The sequence below is a fragment of the Notothenia rossii genome (genome assembly GCF_949606895.1).
Source record: "Notothenia rossii genome assembly, chromosome: 4".
Taxonomy (NCBI): domain Eukaryota; kingdom Metazoa; phylum Chordata; class Actinopteri; order Perciformes; family Nototheniidae; genus Notothenia; species Notothenia rossii.
Genome location: NC_136902.1, coordinates 76,092,813 through 76,100,312, shown reverse-complemented (window position 1 = coordinate 76,100,312; position 7,500 = coordinate 76,092,813). Strand labels below are relative to the sequence as shown.

The 7,500-nt window shown below is 40.0% G+C and overlaps 1 protein-coding gene across 2 annotated transcripts in view; it reads right to left on the bottom strand.

Annotated features, from left to right (window-relative positions):
• Positions 1 to 7,500, bottom strand: part of schip1 (schwannomin interacting protein 1) — a 203,896-nt gene that overhangs the window by 125,196 nt on the left and 71,200 nt on the right. The window lies entirely within an intron of this gene.

The following is a 7,500-nucleotide window of genomic DNA, read 5'->3' as shown; positions in this document are numbered from 1 at the left end:
CATGCAAATTCATTTGTTACATTTTGTAGCTCAATGTTTAAGAAGTCTGTGTCACGATTGACATTCCTCTGCTCATTTCCGATTTCAGTCCACATATAAATCTTACTCGTGTAGACAGGCTGTCCATCATTACAGAGAGAGAACATAGTGCTGGACTGAACAAAATGTGCTTTTGGGCAGAGCAATCTGCCTTAACGAAAAGTGAATTAGCTAATCTTGAATGAGCATAACTGGCGTGACACTGGCTGTATTGAGGCCAGCCATATGGAAGCACGGTCCAGTGAGTTCTACTTAATAGCACATGCAGGCATACCCGCGTTGACACAAGCTAACAGCAGTCTTTGTGCACTCACACTTACAAAGACAAGTCAGATGAAATATGTGTTCGCATGCCTTGAAATTATAAAGTTTGCTCTCTGTCTAATTCTTTTAATCTCCCTCTCAGACTGCATTTGTTTCTTGGTTGTCAAGTTTTGGACATACACTTTATTTGTTAGGTACGACAAGCTTACATGAATGCATTTGAAGTTAATATAATCCTGATTTGAAAGCACTTGACTAAAATAGGATATTCTCATTCGATTTAAGCTGTTGCATTTGTACCAACAATCTCTTCTTATGCTCTTGACTACAGGAATATGTCAAAATCAAATCAACAAATTAGAGTCTGCTTAGTCATTTGTCATTTCATTACATGTGGTATGACTGTTATAACTCAAATATGGTAGCTGTGCCTACCACCATGCCACCTTTGAATTCACTAAACAAAATGGATATGTATTGAAAACCCAATACAGCTTTGATGGATGAGGATATTTTGTGCTGCATTTGTGTGCGGGTTTCTCCATTCAAAATGGAACTTGTAAGAGCATATATTGAATTTGTGAAATACTCTTAAACATATGCAAATGAGGAATTGTGGTACAGAAGCGTATTAGATGTATATTGTGATTGATGTTGTACTATCTAAATACATTTACTGTGCCTGAGCGATTCAGGTAATTTCCATATCCGAGCATTCATTCCAGGGAGACAGCTGCTGACTGGAAAATGGTAATCATCCAATGAAATATTGATCCACATTCAAGAGTAAAACAGCTGGAAAGAGACAATAAATTAATAACAATAATGTAGGACAGAAAGAAATCTATAGCGGTGATGTTTGGCAAGACCTTCATTTCCAGAACTGACATGAATAAACCTTAACTGGCACTGGAAACCTCCCTCGTAACTAGTTAGCTTCTCTCTGCTCAAACTTTTTACCTCAGTCCCTGGTGAGATCTGCTTGCTACAAAGGAGTTAAAATGCCGTCGCCTTAATAGCAAATGTGATCTTCTTTCTCAGCAAAACCTCTGTTCTCCCCACAGGAGGTGGGAGCCACTGAACAGTTGGATAGTGAGAATTCTTGGAAAACCTCTCTTTTCCCCTCGCATTTCCCATCTCCCTCGTACACTCTTCACCACATACCGTATCACTTTATTCTCCCTCTTTCTTTCAGAGTTCATGAACTCCCTGAATGACTGATTTTGAATTGTTGGAGCTCTACGTGAGGGGAAGTGTTGTCATATCAAAGCTGTCAGGTATTCTCTCTTTGTTCTGTGAATTCTGCACACATCCTTTTCTAGACATTGAATATGCAGCCTTTGCAGTCCGGAGCAGTACAACTGCTGTAATTCAGTATACAACAAGGGTATACAGTCATCTGTGTTCGAGGCAATATGTATTACTACAACACACAAACACAACCTGAATACGTGTTAACCCGAAAGAGCTGACAGGTGACCCAATTCTGACAAATACTACAAATTCTACCCTGAGCTGAATTTATTTTTGAGACTGCTGACTTACAATACATTGTTATGAGAGCTGTTCATCGGTTCAATTCATATCAATGACAGTCAAATAAATACTAAGTAAGGAAATGTCTGTGAAGAAGTTGCTGCCTTAACATGGGCGGACATATCGTTCTGAAAATGAAAGAACTTAAACAAAAAGAAAGGCTTGTTTTACAGGTTAAATGATTTGTACTGTCTTTGCTAACAACAAAGGACCCTGGTTTCACTGAAATAAGGTCGGAAACAACAAGAGGAAAGTAGATGGATCAAACAGAGACGAAAGCTTAAAATCATGTAAGTCTTTGTGATCAGCGCCTGTTCCTGCATCTATTTGATGTGATTTGAGTACCATCTAAGGATGGTCACATGAGGCGCGTTCACATCAAGTACTTTTCCCACAAAGGTTCCTGAGAACTACTATTTAGTTGCGTTCACACCAAAAAGTCCCAGGAACTAAATTAGTTCTAGAGAACCTTTTTGTACCCCCTTTGCAGTCCCTGCTAGAGAGCAGGGACTTTCGTGGCAGAAAAAGGTTCCTGTGTCTGATTGGCTGGGCGGAATGCAAACCACGCCCCTTCAAACTCCCAAAAACGTTTGTGAAACCGCCATTTTATTATCATTATTAGCATTAGCATTAGGCTAGCGCAGAAACGCAGAGAGACTAACTTATGACAACACTAAATAAAACATGGGAGCGGTGGAGATGAGGAGGTGTCAGCGTTCTGGCCGTTTTCTCGGAAGGCTCCAGTAGAAGCTGCTGCTCCGGGGACTTCCGGCCGGGGATTTTGGGCGGCAGTATACGCCGTGAAGTTGTTTGCGGCCTGCCAGTAAACCCAAAGCAGAAGAAGAAGAAGTGACGTCAGTGGCTTCATTTGCCTAATCCACCCCTTGGAACTAATTTCCGGTGTGAACGCGATCTGTACTCAGTTCATGAGAACTAAAGAGTTCTCAGGAACCTTTGTGGGAAAAGTACTTGGTGTGAACGCGCCTATAGAGTTTACCACAGAAGAAAACACTGGCTGGTAAGGGTTTCTTGGTGAGAACCAACATTAGGGATCTCCAAGCTGGTACAAAGTAAAATGGTTTGGAAGACATAAATTATATATCAAATCAAATCAAATCAAGTTTTATTTATATAGCACATTTAAAAGCGATTTTTGGTCGAGCCAAAGTGCTGTACATGTAATAAAAACATATTACTACAATCACAATAAAAGACAATAATTTACAACGGAAATATAAAAAACACAGGGAATAGTCAGGTGTAATTTGATGAACCTTTCCATTAACTTTTTAGCTTAACTTCCCTTCATCTATTCCTTTCTTACTCTTCTTATCCCTTACGTTTACATGTATCTTCCTCCCTTACCGCTTTTGCCACTGCCTCACCCTTCCATGGCATCTTTTTTCACCTTGAAATTCTACATCAAATCTGATCTTGTCTTAACAAAATTCTGAATTTCAGGAGAAATGCTGTTCCTCTTTCTAATTACCATCTTCCCCTTTTATGTGTACGTTTTCCCGTCCCCACTTTTGACGCGCTTCCAACAGTTTCCTCTCCTTGAATAATGGTTTGTGAATGACGGCTCGTAGTGCGGTTGCTGTGAAGTCTCCCATGTGATAGTCAGGCGCAGCGTCGCTTCTGATCTTGCTGGCGGCTCTTGAGATGATACTTTTGCTCACCCCTATTCCATCTCTGAACATAGTACAACTCATCTATTGCACTCGTTTGCAACCTTTTTTTTCTGCCACCCTCCTGTGCTTATGACGTGTAAGCACGGTTTAAAACTCTAAGTGACTTCTTCATCATCCATATACTTGCTCCTGTGCCCTTTCTGTTCATCACTGCCTCAATAACGAGGCCAAATTAATGTGCTGAAATATCAGTGTAGTTGTGTGCTGGTCGACAGGATGTGTTGGTTACGATAAGGAGAGCACAGCTGATATCAGTTTGCTGGGCTAATAAAACTCAGAATATCTTTCATTCATTCAGTATTTTAAATTCTAATTTCTTATCAAAATAGACTCAGAATCATCATCGCCCTGCATCATTTAAGCACCCCACCATAAATCTAGCTAAGTATTATGCAAAGTATTTTGCTAAAGTGGAGAGAAAGTTACACAGGAAAAGGCTTTGACTGTGTGTCTTGCAAGACGTCAGGTGTTTACTTCATGATAACACGTTATCTCAAATGCACCCGCAGAGTGCTTGTGAGATGATAATACAGTACTGCCGAATCTTTTTGGGTTCCCTTTATTGGCTGATTTCTCTCTTCATCAGCTCCATAATCAACATTCCCTACACACAGACATCATTACCGAGATGGATTTTCTGTGTAAGAGTGAGGTTAGAGGGAGACAGAGAGGGAAAAAGCCTCTTCTCCATCTTTTCATTAATCACAAATCAGTATATTTCTCTCCGGAGACCAGACCACTCAGTGGGAAGGAGAATGGGCTCTTTCTCCCCTCTTTTTATCTCCCTTCTGTTGAATACATTTCTCTCTGTTCTTCTCCTCGGCATTTCTCAAGTGTCTAAATGCCAAACCAATAAACCGAGAGACAAAATCCCCTTCCTCCCTCTGTCCTTCTGAACAAGATTACATGTTCAGTACGCTGGTAACCCAGAGAAATTGGCTTTACTTGAACATTTTTGAGGCAGTCGTTTGCCTTAAAAACTGTAAGTAATAAAACAAACGCTCATTCAATAAGAGAAGACTGGAAGAAACAATTAAGCTTAATACGCTAAAAGTGAATTTGACTTAATATCTAAAGTAAAAAAAACGTTTCGCCCAACCATTCAAGTCAATTAGAAGCTGGCAAAGGGCTGCAGTGCTAATAAGGGGTGTGATGCAGTCTGTGTAAAGGTGCAATGTTTCATTCTAGTCACCTCTGAAGATAATTTGAGTGAAGTTACTGTTGATAGTGTTTTGAAATTTAAATTCTGTTCATATCTTAGAAATCATACTGTACCTTTACGCCTGCTTAGTTCTAAGATTCTCGTGAAAACAATGATCCTTTATAATAGAATCAATCAATCAATCAATCAATCAATGTTTATTTATATAGCCCAATATCACAAATGTTACATTTGTCTCAGTGGACTTCACAGTTTGTACAGAATATCAGTATGACAATACGACACCCTCTGTCCTTAGACCCTCACATCGTACAAGGAAAAACTTCCAGAGAAAACCCACAGTTTAAAGGGAAAAATGGGAGAAACCTCAGGGAGAGCATCAGAGGAGGGATCCCTCTCCCAGGACGGACAGACGTGCAATAGATGCCGTGTGTAAATTGAAAAGATAATACATTTGCAACATAGGTAGTCCAAATGTTTGGAAATGCATGTGTGTATAATAGGAAGATGAATCCATGAGTATATCCATCCAGGACTTATGATCCAGGACCACAGCCACAACTCAAGATCCAGGACTCGCAATCCATGACACAGGACCGCAGGATCATCCATGACTCCGGATCCCGGCGTATATAGACACCAAAAAGAAAGAAATTTGGGGAAGCTGGGTTAATCGGAACATGAGAGTACACAGGTATAGACAGAGAGAAGGAAGAAGTAAGATGTCCCCCGACAAACTAAGCCTATATCAGCAAAACTAGGGGCTGAATCTAATCAGCCCTAACTATAAGCTTTATCAAAAAGGAAGGTCTTAAGCGCACTCTTAAAAACGGATAGGGTGTCTGCCGTCCGAACACAAACTGGAAGCTGATTCCACAAAAGTGGAGCTTGATAAGAAAAGGCTCTGGCTCCCATTGTACTTTTAGAGACTCTAGGAACAACCAACAACCCTGCATTCTTGGAACGCAATGCCCTAGTAGGACAGTAGGGTATAATGAGTTCTTTAAGGTAAGATGGCGCCTGCCCATTAAGGGCTTTGTAGGCGAGAAGAAGAATTTTAATCTCTAGAACAATACACTGAGGTGAAGTAAGGTTTTGAAATGTAATATTTAGGCAACATTCACTCATATTCTTCATGTAGACACAAATCCTGGATTAACACTGTCTGTTTAATATAAATCACAGCTTAGATGGTCAGATCTGAGTGAGCAGACAAATACGCAACAATCGCTGTTGCGTGTATATGCTGTCTCTTATCTTTCCACAGTCAGTTTGGTGTAACCTACTGCTGCACGCCTCAGCAGTCCATCTGGCTATTAGTGAGATCTCACAGGGCTGAATAAGCAGAGGGATTGTTCAAGTTGAATAACAACACAGGGAGCCTATCAGAAACACAACTTCAGACCAGGCGGGGAAAATCACTAAAAAATAAATTGAGTAAAGCCGTCATTCTAACAAGAAACAGAAAAAATGAGAAGCATACAAAATCGAAGGAAGAAATTGTTTTTGAGAGAAATGAATTTGTTTGGTTTACTCTGACGCCCTTCACTGTTTAAACATGGAATGGTTGGTGCTCCATGACCCTGCTGGTTGAACATGTGTCCTTTCATAAGCATATGAAAATATGACCTTGATTTGCAACATATACTGCATTCAATAATGCTCAACAGTGCGATATATATGTGCACAAAAGAAGACATTGAGCGAGTGCTATTCCAGCAACGTTGAAACCTGAATCCCATCTTCGATGTCTATCGCTGCATCGCCATATCCTTCTACACTGATGCAGCATCAACTTGCCTGCAAGATAATGGTGCAAGGAGCGAAGACACCATGCTGACAACAATTTCCACATCGCTGTAACCTTGTTTTTGGATTTCTGTGGCAAACCAACAGCATCACCTTTCAACTAAATGTTCATGTGCACTCTGGTTTTGGGTCCACATGTAAAAAGAATGCAGAATAACAAGCCTTCTGGGTTATGGTGATGTGTGTGTTGATATTTGGTGTGGCACCTTGAGTCCCAGTATAAGTGAGGCAGTGAGGGCAGGGAGGAGAGAGGATAATGATCCAGCTGATAATGGAGGAGTAGAATCTTGTAAATGAGGCTGGATATGCACAGTGCTGCAGGCTGTTCCTTTACACCCAGTGTCACACACACACACCCACACATCTCAAAGCACTTCAGGTCTACAGTATGTGCAAAATCTTGTCACATACAAATGAATGGTAAAACACTTTGCCTTACCTCTTCATGTGCCTCTGTATGCATGTGTGTGTGAATACCTGATGTGTGAGGCTGAGAGCACAAGCACTATTAATAAAAGATCGTCACCAACAGCTCTGCTTAAGAGGAAGCAGGGCTTATTGCACACATGCAGAAGCAGGCTTTACCCTCATCTCCACTCAGGTAAGAATTTTAAACACATGGCTTAGATTTTAATTTTCTAAATGTGGTATCAGGTGGTGTCTTTTTCCCAAAAGTAGATATCTAATGTTTTCAGATAATTACGACCAACAGCTACACAACTTAATATATAATAGTAATAGTAGCTTCTTTGTGTCTCTTGAAAGGCGCTAAATTAAATGTATTATTATTATAATAACGAATTCAAGCAAGATATGGTGCTCAGTAGATTACATCAAAACAATCATTATTGTTTCAGTTGTAAAAAGGTTCAACTTTTATATTATGATTTTACTTGAAATAAAATATTTTCTACTAATTTGTATTCAAATCCATTCAAAACCTTTTTAGAAAATTACAGACAATGACAGACACAATCAAGAATGCACTTTGTGCATAAG